This window comes from Cupressus sempervirens, chromosome 3, assembly GCF_028749045.1.
Source record: "Cupressus sempervirens isolate cs-2001-9-10 chromosome 3, ASM2874904v1, whole genome shotgun sequence".
Taxonomy (NCBI): Eukaryota; Viridiplantae; Streptophyta; class Pinopsida; order Cupressales; family Cupressaceae; genus Cupressus; species Cupressus sempervirens.
Window position 1 is genome coordinate 61,463,375 of NC_143120.1, and position 20,446 is coordinate 61,483,820.

Sequence of the window (20,446 nt, forward strand, 5' to 3'; positions counted from 1 at the left end):
CCTAATATGATGATAATTCTATAGGAGTTTTTTTTTTGTCTCATTGTGATCTCTGCATCACAAGTATCTACTACTGCTGTTAATTTTGGTATCACTATATGATCCAGAATGTTATGAAGTACTGAAGTTAGTAGTAACTTCTCCCATGTCTCCAAAAAATGTAGCATAGCTTTATGGTCCCTTGGCTCATAGGAATTTGTAGTAGCTATCCTCATTCCTAGAAGAATAACTTCAGTGAAGAGTTGAGTGTAAGGAGTTGAAGAAGCAAGTTTTTATTCTATGTAAATGTCATAATCATGAGGCTCATTCCCTTGCAGAAGCCATAACCTAATTAAATATACTTATATATCAACCCAACTAATCAATAACTAGACCCATTTAATTAGGTTATGGCTTGTTTCCTTCTAAAAATATCTGCTATCATATGCTTTTGTAAAATGTCTTGCAAACTCTGCCCATTTTTCCTGGTCTGCATTATTTTTGTGGATGATCTTGAGGTAAGTCACTTAGCACCTTAAAAAAGATCTCTCTCTATACATACATACATACATGTGCGTATGTATACATATATATATATATATGTGTGTGTGTGTGTGTGTATTAATGTATGTGTGTATGTGTATATGTATGTATGTATGTGCATATATATGTATGTATGTGCCCTTGTGATCACTGCATTTCATTGTCATGCCCCTATGATCTCTACATCTCGTTGTCGTGCCCTTGTGATCTCTATGTGTGTGTGTGTGTGTGTTCATATGTAGATGTATATATATGTGCATATGTATGTATGTATTATATAAATAGAGAGATCTTAGCACACCAAGAAAAATAATAAAACTCACTCAACAAGTAGCATGCCCATAGATGCGATGGCAACGCCTATTGGTAAGTAGATTCCTCTTTCTCTCTCTCATTTTTTATGTGTTTTTTTAACTTGAAATATTATTTCTTAGGGGGCATTTTCTGATATTGGATTCATTTAATGCAAGAGGAGATGACGATATTCTTGGATGTACCCATGTGATGAATTGCTTGTGAGCAATGAAGATGGACTTCCCTTGTGAGTAATAGGAGGCGATGAGGACATTCTAGGTACTTTTAAGATTGATCATTTCTTAAATATTTTAGATGTTAATAGAGAATTTAGATGTTGAGTGGGGGGGGATGAGCTTCCACCTTCATGTGGTTGGCCCTGATTAGTAGATAATATTAAACTATTCTCAAAACAAAGTGAAGCTCAAAAATAACCTATGATTTTATGACAACTAATTATATGAATCTCTTGGTGTCAAGCAATCCAAAAGGATGCCATAGTTCAATATGTAATACCAATGCATATGCATACGACATCAGGCAGAGCTAAAAAATGTAATAGGTTTTCATTTTTTTTAGAGGTCTTTAATTAGGTATTTTACGTTATAGACCATCATGAACATTTTCCATGATGATGGTCTATAATTTTAAAAACTTAATAGACCTATTAAATAAATGTAATTGTGTTGTGTTTTATCTTTTTTTCCTATTGTCCATGCATTTGAATGCAACTTCATGTGCATTCTTGATTCAAAGTGGAAAAATCTTATTTTGGATGCGATGAAAAGATGGCATGCACTAGAAGATGGGAAAATGATGTCACTTTTGCAGGTCTGAAACCTTTTTTCGTACTTTAAACATTGATCATTTCTTAAATATTTTAGATGCTAACAGGGAATTTAGATGTTGGGGGGGGGGGGGGGGGGGGGAGGGGGCGGTGGTTCACATGGTTGGCCCTGATTAGTAGAGAATATTAACTATTCTTGAAACCAAGTGAAGCTCAATATTAACCTATGATTGCATCACAGCTATTCAATATTTTTTGCCAATTATTTTTAATAATACAGCACGCCATTACAATTGTGATAGCTAGCCATCAATCCCATAGAATTCCTACCACATGCCCATCCCAATTACGATGAAGGTTTCTAATGGCTTGCTGTGGGACCCATAGCATTTATGTCACACAGATGTCATAATTGTGACAATGGCTTTGATAGATTTTCGTTGCAATTCTTATGGTGAAAATGAATGGTAGCCCAATTCATGACACCTATAGCTATCTCAATTGTGACGATAACCTTTTCCATCAAGTTCGATGCCCATTCGATAGGAGCCAATTCTGACTGATGTTGGCAAGACAACAGGTTACTGTCATAATTGCAATGACATGTTGTCGCAATTCGGGCCCAAATGTAGTAGTGCCTAGATCATCTTACAATTGCATTCTTCTTATCGTCTCATTCTTTTATTCTTTTGTGTCATGTAAAGGATCATGCACCCATTAATGAATATAAAGAGGGGTGGACACCTACTTAGTACCATTTAGAGAGTTAGTTTGTATATAATTATATTTGTTTTATTATTTTTTTAGCATGGGTTTACATTTTAAGAGCTCTCACTCCTAACACAAAGGGAAGAGATGATTTCTTATTAATACATGGATGTAATATGTACTCTAGGTAGTTATTTTGATGCAATAATATATGTTATTGGTGCTTTCATTCTGAGTGTAGTTATTCTTATTGGAGTGTGTTATTTTTGTGAATGTACGTTCTTGAATAATAATGGATCCAATGGTTTTATTGTGTTCTTATGATTGTATGGCCTTTTAGTTCTGGTATTTCCTCGTATTCACGAAATCCACTAATGTAAAAAATTGGAGAAAAGATCACCTATTGTTCTTGCATAGCATCTTGTCTCGCATGAGTGCATTTTTTGTGGCCTTGTGATCTGATGAAACATAAAATATCTTTCATCTATATTGAGTTCCCATTGACGATGGCATCAATAGAATTGAGGAAGTGTTGTTCCTATTTTTACTAGATCACTTTTGATGATTTAATTTGTAGATGTGGTGTTACTGTGGTTTATGTCCGTTAGGAATTTCCCTTTCAATTTATCTTCTTTAATCTCTTGTCACCCTATCTTTGTTATTTTCTTTTCTAACAATTGGTTAAAATAGGAATTTATATAGTTGCATTGATAAATTGTATTCATCATAAAACAAAAATACCAAAAATATATCTCTTTTGTGGTTAATTTTTAAAATAGCAATAGATCAATAGCTTATCCAAAAAATTGTTTGAACTAGAAAAGGTCTCATTGTGAATATACACATTTATCTTCAATTGAGCATATTTTAGTAGGTCACAAGATTATCTAGAACCTTGGAGTTGATCTTCGAATAGCTTTTCAAGCAAGGAGTTTGACAGGATTTCTCTCATTCAGTATCATTCATAATGATAGCTCAACACTATGTAAGACACCTATAAATTTTTATTCTTTATGCTCCACCATATTAAAATCCCAAAACAAATCCAATGTGCTTGAGGTGTTCCTAAGGTCAACCATTCCCATATTGTTTTTCTATCTATGTAGTCATTACAAGCATATATGTTACAAACTCCAATAGTGTTGTCTTGAATTTTAAAGGTAATCCAAAGGGCTCTTTGGAATAGGGATACACCATTAGCAATAATCTTGTAAGCCTATTGATGGCCAACCAAAATAGTAGTACCCATGTTACCTCTACAATAGTTGGAGTAAAAACCAATAGCTTGGTCCCATAGGAGCTTCGTTTGGAGTTGATATAAATTTTGTTAAAGTATTTAGGGATGTCCTTACCTACCATTTTACTATCATTGAATATAGATTGCCTCTCAACAATTCTCATCTTATGTCTAGAAGAATTGTTCACTACTTTAGTGCATGGTTCTTTAATCACTGTATTTCCAACTACATTATTAACATCTTTTAGCACAATAACAAATATTAGAGTCTTAGTTAGTGATCTATCATAGTCCAAGACACCATTAGAGGTCCTCCTCATACTCTCAATTTTCTCTTTAATAGAATTTAAATCAGTATGTTGAGCATTTAAACTAGGTGAGAGTGAAGGTTTATTAGAGACCTCTCCATTAATCACTTTATGGTAGTTCTCTACTTGATAATCAGTTAGGGTTTGGGCTTGTTTGATGCCACTATCAGAACCTGAAACCACCTCAAAATCTTCCTCAAATAGAGGATTAAGAAAACTAATAAATTTTCCTTTATCAACAGATTCAATCTCTGAGGCATTCCTAGTATTTTTATCCTCCATGACATTATTACAAACATTTTTATGAACATCACACACTTCTTCCCTAGTTGGGTTAACATTTTTATCAATACCTTATTTTTCTTTGATCACCCCTAAATTCTCAACTTCCTTGGCATTATTATTGATATCAAACTTAGGGTTCTACAAATTTTCAAGAGATGGGTGTCCTTTTTTGTATGCCCTTTTTTTTACAATGAAAACATAGACCCTAGATTTCCCAATAAGGAAACTTCCCACAAAAACCTTTCTTTTTCTAATTCCATTGAAATAAAGTCAAGAAAATCTATATCTGGGGCTAGGACAAGAATAAACCTAGCATTCAAATAAGGTAAAGTGGTTTTTGAATCTTCAATTTGCAAACTAAGCCAAGTGGTTGAACAATATGGGGGATAAAAGTTCAGAACTTTGGTTGTAAATTTCTAATTTCTATCCAATGAGGGGAAGAGCAAGCAATGACTTACTCAACATTTCCTTTAGCGGACCATTAAAATTACCTAAAGAGGGATTGACCAACATTCCAATATCCTTTTTAAACACTCTTTCGTACATTCCATGAGACTTAACAAAAATAATAAATAATCCTTTCTATACCATCCTACAAAAATGAACTTGAATGTAAAGTTTCCTAACCCATATGTTAGAAATCCAATCATCAAAGAGTTTATGAGATGGGAGAAATTCTTTATTAATGAAAACAAAAAAAATTGTGCAATATCGTTTAACAGAGTTGTTCTTTCCTAATTTCTTTAACCATGTCCTCATTTGGGGGTAAAGAGAGAGTTTTACAGTCATGAGGAGCATTCTTACCAACCCCATGATCTCCTATGACTCTCATTTCCTCAGTTCCTCTCCCATCCACTTTATGTTCATCAGTTGAGGGTCCTCCACCTTCCCTGACCTTCTTGTAAAATCCCCATTAAAATTCATCAAGGAAGGACACTTTGGCTGAGATTGCTCTGCAACAACTACATTGTAAGTTGGTCTAGACTCAATTTTATGTTTTTCCTCTAAACCCTTTGGCATGGTTTCTCCATCTTTATTACTATCAATATCCATCCAATTAGTGGCTTTATCATTACCTGATGCATTCTCTTCTCACACATGTGAACTAGGCTTGGAGCCAAGAAAGCCTAACTCCAATGGCATAATATCCAACTTTTAATCTAAGAAACTAGAGAACCAAAAAAAATTAACACAGTAAGCCAAAAGAAAAGGGGGTAAAATTAACAATGGAAAGTAAGGCCACAAAATTAAAAATAAGTCCCAAGGAAATCATAGAGAGAGAAACCAAAGCAACACACATAGAGATCAAGGAGCCTACAAGTGCAACTACAAAGCCCCCTATATGAATGCTTATTTTACCCAAGATAATTTAATTCAACCACATTAGTAAAAAAAAAAATTATAATTGAATAACTTACAATTTTTGTATTTACACTTTTAAAAAAATGAAATTTATTATAAAATAAGATAAATAATAATTTGTAATTGGATCATACAATTTTTTTTAATCACTAGTTAATGAAAAAACCAAAACTTGTCACAATAGTACTTAGGCTATGTAAATATTGATAAAAATACCAAAACTACCACATGTACTAATTAAGTCGATAGGCTTTTCATTGTGGGCATCACCCGCTGACCAAAACTTTTTGTATATCGAGAATTTGTCTTATGTCATCCGTATTTTACACTCCAACTAGCTACATTCATATGCCACTTGCTTCCTAGCCACTACCAAAGTATGATCCACAAAGCTACTACCTAGATCATTACGGGTCTCCCACCAACTGCTATCTCACATTGCTAGTTGTTTCTCAGCTTGGAAATAACACAAGTGGAACAAACTATAGTTTACATAGTTTATGACTAGCATAACAGTGAGGTTTGATTGTTTTTAGTGAGTCTATGCTAGTATGGGCTCGCCGACCACTAAGTAGCTATTGGGGACCAGCCATTGATAGCAATTTTTGGGTATTAGAGATAGAGAAGGTAGCAGTCGACCTAAAAACTTATTTAAGGTTCTCGGTGAATGAATAGAGAGAAATCACTCCCAATTGACAGAACTTGAAAATTACTAAAAATTATTGATCCACAATCTGACTTTGGTCCACTATCTTGGTCTATGCGAGTGATACATTTAGAAGATGGCCAATCTCATGCATTATCTAGTTTCACAAATTAGAGGAAGACCAAATTTTTCTTTGGCATCAACATGGAGCTCTCGATGAACCAAAAAAAATATGAGGCGATGAAATTGGGCATGTGAGTAGGTCTCATCTATAGATTTTTTTTGTTCATTAGAAAGTGGAAGTTTTTGAGAAATAGATAGGACATTTGAGATGAAATCGTCAAATTTTGTTTTATAAAAAAGTTGTTGCCATGCTTCAACAAAGATTAATTTATGTAGAATATCCCCAAAATATCTATGCTGCCATGAAGGGTAGTTGCCCTAGTAACCACTGTGTATTCAAACCAAAATGATGAAAACTTCCAACTTCAACTTAAAGAGAGGAAAACTAATCACTCTGCAATTTGTGGTTCATCAAAGGCATTTTCAAATTAAAAATTAGGTGTGCTGACTTTTGAACATCTTTTGAGAGATTAGTGGCGAGGTTACAAAATCATTGGCATTTGCTAACTTTTACTGTATTTTGGAAGTGCTCAATAGCTATGCATAAGACATAAAATCCATTCCTTCTTCCTCCTATTATGTCTTTTCCAGCCTCATACAAGATCATCCACATGAACTCTCAGTGAAGCTTGCAAAATTTTTTAATTTAGTTCTTATCACTTGTGATTTTAGAAGTCCATTTTGGTGCATGTAGGGAAACTATAGGCAATGGTTACAAAGTCTATTCTTACAACTACCCATTCCATTTGTTGGAATGTTCTTTCATGTAAATATTTAAGTCTTGGGATTTCATGAAATCATCTGCATTTATAGATGCATTCAATCACAAAACACATTTCCTTTCCCATGCTTCCATATCTTTCCAAGATGTCTATGAGCACTTCCTTTGTATTTTTTGCAATACTTTTTTTATTCAAAATTACTAGGTGGTAAAAAAATTTCTAAAAACAATATTTTTCTCATGCAGAGGTCAAATATTTGGAGTAGTATACTAATGTAAAGATAGTGTATTTTCATTTTGCTCATGGAGAGGTCAAATATTTGGAGTAGTATACTAATGCAAAGATAGTGCAAAGAGACATGAATGTTTTTAATCTATCTTTGAAATAGTGTCTATTAATAATATCAAAATGTGAAAAGACATATCAATTTTTATCCACCTAAGATATTCAATCCTATTTTTAAAACTCATTTAAGAAGAAAACTTTGAATAATTTAGAGGGTAAAAACTTATATGAAATTCAAAATAAATTCTTTTTTAGAAAGTTTATTATTTTTAGGGATTTTTTCATTGTTTTTGAATGTAGAGAAAACTTACTTACATGGAATTCAAATTTTTTTTTTTAAGTGTTTATTATTTTAAAGAATTTTTTATTAGTTTCAAAAAAAAATTTAAAATGTCTGCTATTCAAAAACTTTTTCATAAATAGTTTAAATTATTCTACACTAAAACAAATATCTTCAATTGAAAAAGACATAAAAACAAAGAAAGCATCTATCATATAAAAAGGTTTAATAAAAAAAATCATGAGCCCATTATCCTTTTTATTGGAGGAATGTATGACATCCATTGCGATACTAAGGGGAGATTTAAAAGATGCCTGTCTCATTTGGTCCACATCACTATATAACTAAGCAATGTAACCCTAGCTTATCCAACATGAAGAAAGGAGTTACAACTTATAAAGGAACAACTAAAACTATCCCATGTCTTCTACTCACAGTGCTTCACAAAAATATCACGCTTTCACTTCATGGATAGTTCATAATGATAATTAGAATTTCATAGTATATCATTTTAAATAAATGAGCTAAAAGTTAGATTATTGTAATAGGATGGTATTTTCTTTTACTATTAAACATTTGCATGAATCTCACTTCCCATATTATATGCATCCTTTTGAAATGCCTTCTTACACGTTGTACAATGAAATGATTATGCTAATTATTGAATTACTTTTTTTTTAGGACCACGTTCTTTTTCTAATATTCCACCATTTCTCAAGATTAGATTTTAACTAATTATACATGTAAATAAAGAAATAAATTACTCTTGCATGTTTTACCTCGTTATGTCTTAGATCCAACCATATTTTGGTTTATTGTTTTCTTTTGTTGAATGATAGGAAAAAAGAAAGGAATAGTTTTAAGTGTGACATTGAAATATGTCTAACTAAAGTTCTACAAGGATAAGTTTGCAAGATGCACCAAAATTTATACAAGGATAAACTTTGTCAAAGGCACCAAACAAAAAGTTCTCTCACTCTTCCTCCCTATCTATAGATAGATTTTGTTAAAAAAAGTCATCATTTTAGATGATGAATAAATAATTAGATTTTACCTAATATCTAAAGCTTCTATTTCCATGAACATCTTTACCCATTATATCAAAAGTAAACATCTCTCATGTTTGTCATCACATGTATAGATTGTGTACAATTTTATCTATTATTTTAGATATAATTGAATCATTATATTTAACCAAATATATAAAGCTTCTATCTTCATTAACATCTCTATCCATTATATCAAAGGTACACATCTCTCATGTTTGTCATCAAATGTTGATTGTGGTGTACTATCCTATAGAATCCATATAAATGGGTTCTGGTTGATGACCCATAGGTCTTGAATAATCAATAAACCTAACTCTCATCCTATGTAGGATTCATGTTTCCTTCTGAACTTGTCAAACAACATTCTTGTTTGATGAGAAATTGGAACAACTAAGCTTCTTTGATCATACTAACTAGGGAGAACATCAATTCTGTTCATTAATTTTGAATTTTGAGGTTTTCTTGACCAAATAATATGTTCTACTTACAAATTTGAAGAAATAGAATATTCTATGAATAAATATCTCCCCAGAACTCCACCTTCTATACTACAAATTTAGGAAAATAGAAAAAGAAATACAGAATATTATGCATGTAACGAAGATGTGATAGCTTCCCACAGACGTGCTAATAGATTACAAAGAGTTTTGACCACCTCTAAAAACTAAAAGAGGAGAGTACAATAGAAGTAAACATAGAGAAAGACCTCCAATAGTTAGAGCTCGATCGATTACATGGTCAACAAGGTCCACTCTTAGAACAATGCAATTGTGTCCTAGAAATTGCACTTCCAAAAATCCAACGAAGATAGAGTAGAAAAAGAAATAAAGAATATATTAGTGAACAGATTGTCCTTCAAGAGAATATGTGGAAATCCGACCTTGAATGCCCAAGTGAGAGGACAAACTAGCACCAACAGTTGGATAGGTTATCATGGATTGATAAGCTTCCTCTGAATTTTTATCAAGTATAGCTCCCCGTGCAAGATTTACAGTGAATTAAATGTGAGTGCTTTTACCAGAAAGCATGAAAGGATACCAAGCATCTATCTGTAAATATAGAATAGATGTGAAACTTAAGGATTGAAAAGAAAGGAAATAGAATACAATAGATCACACAAAGTTAATTTGTTGTACACTGTATCATGTAACAAGGATGAACTGTGTCTTTCATCTTCTTGAAATAATTAAAATTAGAGCCTTGTAAGATATTAAGAAATGACAACATAATAAAAGAACAATGACATCAGACTGTAATTTTTGGAGAAAACTGAAAATGACTCAAAGTTTGAATTCAGTGGAAGGAAAAACACATTGTAATCAAAGTTAAATGCATTTCACCTCCGGTCTCCCTTCTCCGACTGTAAAGATCACAAAGCTTCTTTCACACATTAAAATCCAACCATCATTTAAACCAAACAAAAAATTCTTCTGCCATATTACATCAAACATCAAAAGACTATAACCCTCTCTTAGCTACAAAGTTCTGAAAAAGAGGCAGAAAAGCTTATGCTCTATATCTCTCTGTCCCTCAAGAAGATGAAACTGTTCTATCAAAATTTCCTCCTTCCTTGCCTGAAGCCCAAAGTCTGCAGTTTTGGAAGTTGGAAGAAATCGGAACCCTCTTTAACTGTATTCACAGTTCTCCCAATCCTACTACTGCAAACTCAGAAAAACTGGAACCTTTTCCTTTTTCTTTCATTGGCTCTTTTATTCCCCTTCTTTTGCTGTCGGTTCCTATTCCGTTTTAAAAAAACTGATTCTTGGGATTATCTCCACCCATCTTTTTTATCTCTCGGGGCATTAGAATTTCCTTTATTAGATGGACTTTAGATATATGTGAATTAAACTTGACTGACAGATGTCCACTACTTAGGATCTTGTAAGAATGTTTAGTTGGGTATGAAATAAGCCTAATTTCTTCTTGAGGCTAAAGCTACATTTGGGATGCCCTCGTGTCTTTTGATTATTATGTGTTATGATGATGGTATTGGTCTTCAAATTGTAATACAGGCCAAAGCATTAGCTCTGTGTGTCGATTCACATCTTCTTTCTGTATGCTAGATCCAATACTTCTCAATGCAATAACATGCTCTAACATGAGCATAGCCCCATGGCCAATGCGTAATTCGCAAAGATCATCAATTGTTCCATGATCTGTTGCTACTGAATCCTGCCTTTGTGGCAATGAAAACTCAGTGGTTGTTGGTGTACAAAAGATTGTGGAGGTGTAGAAACAATATTTGGAGGAAAAAAAAGAAAGCCTTCATCTTTATAATGCCCATGTCTAAACATGTATTCGAGTATCTCCTCACGTGCATATATGCGGCTCTAACACCATATAACAGGCTCAATATCCCTCAAAGTGAATAATAATTATAACAATCATATTGCAGATTCAAAACATTTTAATCGGGTTCGGGTTGGACTCCATGGATTGAATGTGATGAATTTGGAGCACTCTGAAGGGCATTTCGCATGTATGTTTCTTCAATTAGGGATACTGTAATGGTGATTTTCAATGTGAAAACTTTATACCAAAATAGATGTATTAGATTCTGTTACACTATGAAACCTGCACTATGTGTTTGGCATCGGGGTATATATCTTTCATGTTTATGCAATTTAAGTCTGTGGATTTATAGAAAGAATGAACTAAGAGTGGATTTTACATCTGATGTCTTTGCCTTGCACCGGCCTCCTTCTAGCATAGGCAGGGTCCACACCTCGCTTCTATGCTGTCTGAACTGGATCTTCAAGAAAGTCTTATCCCAACAGTGTAACCACGTATGTTCGATCCAGAACTTAGAAGGAAAGGACACCCTTGGGTTTCCTATAGCCTTCGCTTTGCACTTAGATTTATCTTCCCATGGATGTCGGTTGAATGGGCCGAACTCAATTTTTCTTTCCTTTCCATCAAAAATCTATTCGATGGTTATATTGCACTCACGCCCCTTTTTATTATAGCTACATGGCACTTAATCTATCATGCTAATGCAGTCAATATAGAGTTTTGTTCGATCAAATAGTTGGCACATGATTTCCATCAAAGTGTCGCATGCACATTTTGAATATCAGAACTGAGGGATCTCATTTGAGTGATAAAGCCCATATACAAGACATGTCAGATGACTCAGATTTATTCCTTGGCATACTAGTATACTGAAAGTTAAACCCAATAAAAAACTCACTAATGGCTTTTTGAGCTTTCAATGATTCACGATGAGAGCTCCAAAGTAAAGCTAGGACAAATGATAAAAAAGTACTCCAATCCTTCGATATGCGCCACATGACAGTTCTGGATTGTAGAATCATCATTATGGACTCTTATATCTGTGAGCTCAAGATGGTGAATGTTGATTTGTTTTATGTTAGTTTGTGCCTTTCAACATCCTTTTTCACGACGAGACCTGAGCCACCTCAAATATAGACATGGTGCCCCACTGAACATATTCTTCCATAGGTGAGTGATTTTGTAGGAATTTGACCTGAGCTCTATATTTTTATTATTAGGTGCTCGAAATTCATCAACCCTTCATGATTTGAATTGAATCCCAAAATAAAACTCAATTGCCTTTGATCCTCTTCCTTTTGATGGATGGTTCTTCTTTAATTAAATACCACCACATTTATAATCCGACAATAGTAACACCAAACACCCGAGCTGAATTCTGAACCTTGAACCACTGAAAAGAACCTTGAAGGTTTTCTATGATGGTATTACACTTTTGGGCTGAGGGGCATCTCCAAACTATGACCTTTGAATATTCTGTCCCTACATCTTGAATCATGGACTGGGGTCATGCTTTGAACTTTTCTGAATTAATGAATCTACATTTTGAATCCAGAGTCTAAACTTTGTTTGTATTGAACTTGCAGGATGAGTCGGCTAAATCATTGAACCATTTTGAATTGCTTTGAACCTGCCGAATTACTTTGAACTACTTTGAACTTTAGTTTGAAGTGGTTCAAAGAGGTTCAACCTCTTAAACTGGAAGTTTTAAAACTGAGACCACCTTGGGTACTAACAGAATGTTATGCCCATCATAAAGATCAAATATCTACTCATAGATGTGTTAATCAATTGGACCAAACTTTAACTCCCTTGCAAAAAATAGAAGTAGATAGTGTTGACCACACAGGTACATGGTAAATAGTTTCATCATTACAAGAGACACTACTAGAAGTTTGAAAAAATCCATTGCAAGAAGAAAGGGATAAACAAACAAGGATTGGGAAAAGAAATTATTATACAATGGCACTCATAAAATTTTGCCAAAGCCTTGATGTGTTGTCCAACTTACAAAGCTGCACCATATGCAGAGAATGTTACTTAGGGATACATTTGCAGTTATCAAAAACAACTCCAATGTGCAAGAGATGCTTCCATGAGAAATGAGTACATTGGTTCTCATCCTTAAACAACATGGATCTAGGAGAACAACCTATTACACTCAACAGATTGACCCAGGTTGAAGAGATGTTGATTGCTAGAGTCAACCTAGTATTACAAGTGACTCAAAATTTTGGAGGTCAATATAAATATTGTGGTCACACTATAGGCTTCACACAAGATATATAAAACATTTCAAACATTCTTCCACGTAGAATATAGGACCTAGATATAGTCATTGTTCAAAGATTATATACAATAGGCCAATCCAATTATTGTTATGTAAAGAGAAGTCACATTATAGATGCATTACAATATAATGTAAAATATGACCCATACTATAAGAATGTCACTATTTACACTGAAAATCTAGCTGACATCCCTAAAATAACAACATATATCTCAGGTATGCTTAAAACCATTGAAATAGTTGAAGATGTATCAATGCAAAATCTTGAAATGGAAATTGACAAAGAGATAAATGGAGCTAACGCATCATACACATCGTCATTTACGTCTAAGCATCCAAAAATGACACATGATCTACAAATCATCAAGAAAAAAATTACAACTTGAAGATGATGTAAGCAATGTTATCAATTGGCCAGTGATAGATTCATCTCCAGTAAATGAATACAACACTAAGGGCTTAGTAGATATGGAATTTCCTACACTTTTTCCAAATGCATCTGGACTCTACATGCAACCCCACATAAAGGATTCTCAAGCTCATGAATTTGCACACCACCTAATGAGGTTCCATGACAACCAATTTGGAAGGTATTCATGCTTTCACTATTTCATCCTCAATCTCATGGCTAGACATCATAGCCAAGTAGTTGCAGTGATATTCATTAAAATAAATATAGAAGAAAATATGCTTGCTACCATAGAAAATCTTCATGCACACCTTATCAATTTTTCAGACAACCAACTTGCACAAGAATCGGTACACTATGGTTCTTCCATACGAGGAACATGACTATATTGGAACAAGCACCAAACAAAGTTGATAAACTTGATCAACCAAATAGGCTCACCTACACTTTTCTTCACATTGAGTGTAGCAGACACAAAATGGCTAGATTTATATCGATTGTTCACAAATGGCACTTCCCCATGGATGTTATCAAATAGACAACACGTGAAGAACATAATCAATAACCCTCATACAATTTCATTATACATGCATCATCATTTTACATTATTCTATGAGGAAGTCATTGCACAACTTTTGGGTGTAGAAAACTATTGGTATAGATTTGAGTGGCAAACCAGAGGAAGTGAACATGTGCAAAGAGTTATATGTATTAAGAATGTGTCAGATATGGATAAACTCGATTGGAACAATGTTGTAGAAGTTGAAAGAGCTTGATTATTTTTTGACGAGTATGTTACCACTTGGAACCCTCGTGAGGCTTCGAAAAGAAATAGCACACTCTTCTACAGCTCCCTGGATGATCCATGCTTTCTTGACACACATGAGATATTAGCTAAAGACCCTACTCATGACTATGAAGAGTTGATTAATTGGTCAAAAAATGTTCAAGCAAATACAATCTACATACATTCAAGGATGTGAAAGGACAATTACAGACTCTTCATAGTTGACATGACTATGAAGAGTTGATATTAGCTAAAGACCCTACTCATGACTATCATAGACATGTCAAATAGAAACTAAATAGAATCTACATACTTGCAGGCATACATGTAGTGACCTCCAGAGCTTGATATGCTAACACTTCTTGAATCTACATGATCATACACTTATTTTGCAAAGCATAGAAATGATAGGTGGAAAGAAAGATAGGTGCAAGCCATTGTTAAGGTTTACCCAAAGTTCAACAATATTCCACATGTTGACACAGATCAACTTGAAATATTTTGTTGAAGTGAGCTTCTCTTATACAAACATTTTTGTATTATAGAAAATGACATTGTCTTGACAAAAGAATGAATTATTGCAAATTGGAACAACATGGATGCAAATAGATATAATGTTTGGCATGTCAATCGCATGTTGGAATGTGAGTCAAACTCAAAAGAAGGAGGAGGAGGAGGAGGAGAAGAAGAAACAAAGGAGGAAGAAGAACTATTGCAAATGAATGAATGACATATGTTGTCATAGGTAAGACCCTCACATAATATTTCCCTCAATGAACTTGATATGCTTGGCAGGCACAATTTTGACAACAAAAAATGGGATCAAATTATCATTCCCAACATTTACATGAAATTGCAACACAATTCATAAATACAAGCAAAAAATCTCACAAGGTGAGAATCTCCTATCAAATTACTATATACCAAGCTATCCATTGTCAACAAGTCAATAGGCAACACTCGCAATAATTATGGAACACAAAAAATGTCAAACTAGCAAACCTCTTTACATGAGTATTCAAGGAACAACAAGTATAGAAAAATCATATGTGATCCACTACATAAGAAATGCATTGAACAATAATGGTCAATCATATAAAGGACAACTATTGGTACTAGCTCCTACAGGTGTTGTTGCATTCTACATGCATCTACTATACATTTAGTGCTCAAAATATCTATTAAACAAATGCAACCACTACAAGAGAAAGCATTGATTACATTGCAGGAGGAATCAAAAGAAAAAGACACATTCTTATTGATGAACTGAGCTTCATTGGCCCAAAGCTACTATTGAGAATAAATAGTAGACTATGACAAACATTTCCAGAAAATCAACAGCTCTACTTTAGTAGCCTTTCCATCATCCTAGGTGGTGATCTTGCCCAATTACCTCCTGTGATGGAAAAGCCCCTATACACATCACATTCTACTGCAAGAGCATTGTGGGAGTAGTTCAAAATAGTCATCACATTAGATACAATATTTCGCCAACAAGGTGATAATACAGAGCAAAAGTAGTTTCATCAACTTCTACAAAACATACAAAATGCACAACCGACAAAGGAAGATTGGGAGCTGCTACTCACACACACAAACCAATGGATTACATCACCTGGAAAAGATGAATTTGACAAATCAATAAACCTATTTGCTACAAATGATCTTGTCAAACTACATAATAAAAAATGTTGAAACTATTGAATTTGTCCAATTGCAATAAGTATATAAATAAACACTACATGCAATACATAATATGCAGGTATTCAAGAGTGACTTGAAAAGGAAATACTATTGTGAAAAGGGAAACATATCATGCTAACAACAAACATATGGACACAGGCATGCGTCGTAAATGGAGTATTGGGTGAAATAATTGAGATTGTTTATAGTGACGGTTTCAAACCCCCACAACTTCCACTATACATTACAACAAGAATTGATAATTACAATGGTATGTCATGGGATAAAAATTATTCAAAAGTGGTACCAATAATTCCTTTGACCCTGGGCACGGGAAATGAAATGCCCCTAACAATGGCATAGGCTATAAGCATTCAAAAATTCCAAGGACTTACACTACAGAAAGCAACAATTGACATTGGTAAAATAGAAAGGAAAGGACTCAAATTCACAGCAATATCCAGAGTCAGATCACTAAAAGATCTTTATATCCAACCAATTTTCTCCCTTGAAAGTTTCTCCAAAATGGAAAACAATCCATACACAATTATCAAGAAATGAGAGGAAACTTGATTTCATCAATTCGCCCTCTCAACAATCAAGGTATGCCACAATTTCATAGAATCATGCTCTAATTATGAAATACGTGTACAATTATGTTATTTTCAATTTTCTATAATAATGATTCTTTCACTAATGAAATCCAATATATAGAACCCTAATTCAACATTTCAATGACTAGAAGATGTTTGAATGAATATCTCAAGATTATCTAGTAAGGTCTACAAATAAGTTCATATTTTATTACTTTTCATGTCCACTGCCACATCTGGGAATGCATACATTCTTTAATATTTGGTAGAGAGACACTCATTAATTCATATTTCACAAACAGTTTTACCGAGTTCTCTTTTACAAAACTTGCACAATTTTACCTAGAATAGAAATCTACATTAGCTTGATTTAGTTTCCTATTTTGCTAATACTTCTAGTTGTCTCAAATGAAATAGTCGGCGATTAATTTGAGCATTCCCTATTATGTTTTGCAACCCATTTTGCGAAACAGGCCTTCGAAGATGGAAAAACAATTTTTCATACCTCTACACAAATTTAGAAGATAGATAGAACAATCGAGACTAAAGTAGACAAGCTGATTGAGCCAAGATACTTGTGCAATGAGTTCTAAAAAACAATTTTATTTACGTGTAATAGATGTGATATAATATAATCATTAGATTTGGTGTTTATTTTTTCCTCGGTACTATAAAGAAGAAATTTACAAATACAATTTTTTTAGAGTGTATAGATTAGTTGTCCTTGTCATGAAAAAAAAGACTTTTTAAGTTTTCCAATTGACTTGACGCTTGGACCTATGGGGTACAATTGCTAGTTATGAGATAACGTCATAAAAATGCTAATGCAACCATAATATTCTATTCAATCCTTGAAAGCTCATCCCTTACATGCACATAAACATTTTAATTAGATTTGGATTGATTGAAGCTACCCAACAATAAACAAACACATAACTAGACAAATAGTGAATATGGGCTAATGCATCACGTTATCAATAATGTGCCCTACTTATGTCAGTTTAAGGATCCCCTAAAGACTCAAAATTGCCCATTAGTGAGCATTTCCTCTCGATTCTCCACACGAATCCCCGCTCAAGTGTCTAATTTCCCCATCCATGCCCCTTTTATGGCATTTGAAATATATAATAGAGTAGTAAATGGTAGTCTTTACCATCATCTCTCTCACAAGAATGGACCAACTGAGTGATTCCAAAAGTAAATCGATTGTCATGATGATAATTTTCAAGTTTTTAAAGGTGGTGTATGACTACATTGTGAGAAGTTGGTAATATGATCAAAATTGAGAAAACACTAGAAAGTGGTGCTATAGAAACAATGAGAGACATGGAGAGGCCAAGATAGGGTAGATGTCATGTTGAAGAGAGGTTTATGTGGTTGTCAACAATGACACTATCTTAATATGTATGTTTAGTTATTATTGAACAAAATATAAATCAATTCTATATCATTTTTTAAGATACTCATATCACAACACAATAATATTTTTTGTTGAGTGCAAAAATAATGTAACACATACTCTTGACCCCCCGACACTAAGCCAAAGAAGGCATGATAACCCATGCAACATGGCATGGGATACAAAAATTTTGTTGTATCCCTAGTCAAATTGAGCACCCCTACTTGGTTGTGCTTGGTGTCACAAAATAGGATTTTTTAAAGAAATTAATAACTTCACTCAAATACTATAACCTATCACATTAATCACACAAGAAGCTACAAAATTAATATTATAAATTACAAATAAAGGCTACACTATAAAACCATATAAACATTCTAATTATTTTTTAAATTAGTGACAAAAATTAATTTAATTATGAAATTTGTTTTATCTTTGATAAGTTTTGTGGTGTCAAACTAAACCCCACACTCTTATATCAAAACTTATCTAAACAAGTGTAGGGGTGAGCAGTCAATAGATGAATGGGGTCCAAAACATGCTATAGTTTATAAGTTAAGTATAATGATGCATTGGAAATGTCATATCAATCTAGGTTCCAAAAAGATAGTGAATTTTTTTCAAAGATAACCACTCATATGGTGCCACATCAATGCACCAGTAAACATGATCAAGTGCATACCTATGGGTCTTACTTTTTTGGGGGGGTCATTTGCAATGTCCCCACTAGAAGGGTTAATTAGGGACAAGTTATACCTGCAAAATAAATGTTAGAATCACAATAATAATAAAACTAACTATATCATTCTACCCTCTAAGTTAACCCCAATCTTAAGGACGTCTCCAAATCGGGTTCCATAGCTCATAGTTACTTCATCGTCATCCTAGGAGTGTCCCCCTTAAGATTCTTCTTGGACGAGCATCCTCTATCCAAGGCCAACGACATATGCATATGTTTGACAACATCAGAATATTCTGACAACACAGAGAATTCTCAGTCATGGTGGTCGATTCAAAGTGTTAATAACTTGCTACCCCCATGCTTCAAGTCTTATAATTCTCCTAATAGATTAATGTATTATTACTCGATTATTGGCCATGGCGGACTCCATGCTTCATGCTTTGATATCGAATCTCGGCCATGGCGACCAATTTAGATATTAATATCTCACATGCTCCATGCTTCAAGTTCACACTAATATCCATGGTTTTAACCCATGAGTTAACACAATATTATCCACAAGTAGTGTTCATAAAAAAACATAATTAAACAAATATAATTCATAAACATACATTTCTTACCTTCTTCTTTTCCAAGAGTCACACCCTTTCATAATACAAATCTTTTCAAAAGTCACAACACTTCATAGTTATAATCCTTTCGAAAAGTCACAACCCTTCATAACTAAAATCCTTTGGAAAAGTCTCAATACTTTATAATTAAAATATTTTTGAAGAGTCACAACTGTTCATAATTATGACCCTTTCAAAGGTTTGCATCCTTTCAATATCATTGATACCTTTTTAGAAAGTCGCTTCCTTATTTTCTCCATATTACTTTCCTCTTCCATTTTTCCTTGTGAACTCCTCTCCTTTTTTCTTCCTTCCCCCCCTCTCTAAAATAAACTCTCCTCCCTTTTATATCTTAATTTTAAGGAGTCGTGCCTATTTGTTAAACATCTCTTTCATTAGATTTAGTTAATTTGTATTATTCTATGTTATATTATTTATTTACTTACTTATATGTGTTTATTTTATTTATTATTAAATTCTATTTAGAAAGTTAACATACTTTCTACAATATTGTTTCTTGTATTTAATTTTCTTTCTTTCTTTCTTTACTCATTGAAATTTTATTATTTTTTAATAATTTAAAATATCATATTAAATATTATTTTATTAAATATTATCATATTAAATATTATCATATCAAATATTAAAATATCATATTAAATATTATTTAAAATATCATATTATCTTTAAATGGGGATATGACATCATTTTTGACACATACATGATAGATTCAATGGCATAAATTTTTACTTGAGGTTGCTAACTAAATAAAGAAAATAAAATAAAAATTAAGACTTAGAAGTCCACATGGATCCCCAAAATTAGGATGTGCATCTTTCTATTCCCCTCCCTTATAAGTTTAATACAAAACTCTCCAACAACAACCACACACCAGAAAAAGAAAGGGAAAAAAAGTTGTCCAACATTGAACCCCCTCCCTCACAACTAACACTTGTTGAGTCGAGTTGTAACAAAAGGTCAACTCAAAGATGACTAGGGGAAAGGATCTAGTAGTCGTCTAGGTTAGCTTCACGCACCTACAATTCTTAATTCGTATGTCAAAATTTGTTGATTTTTCAGTGAACCTTTGTA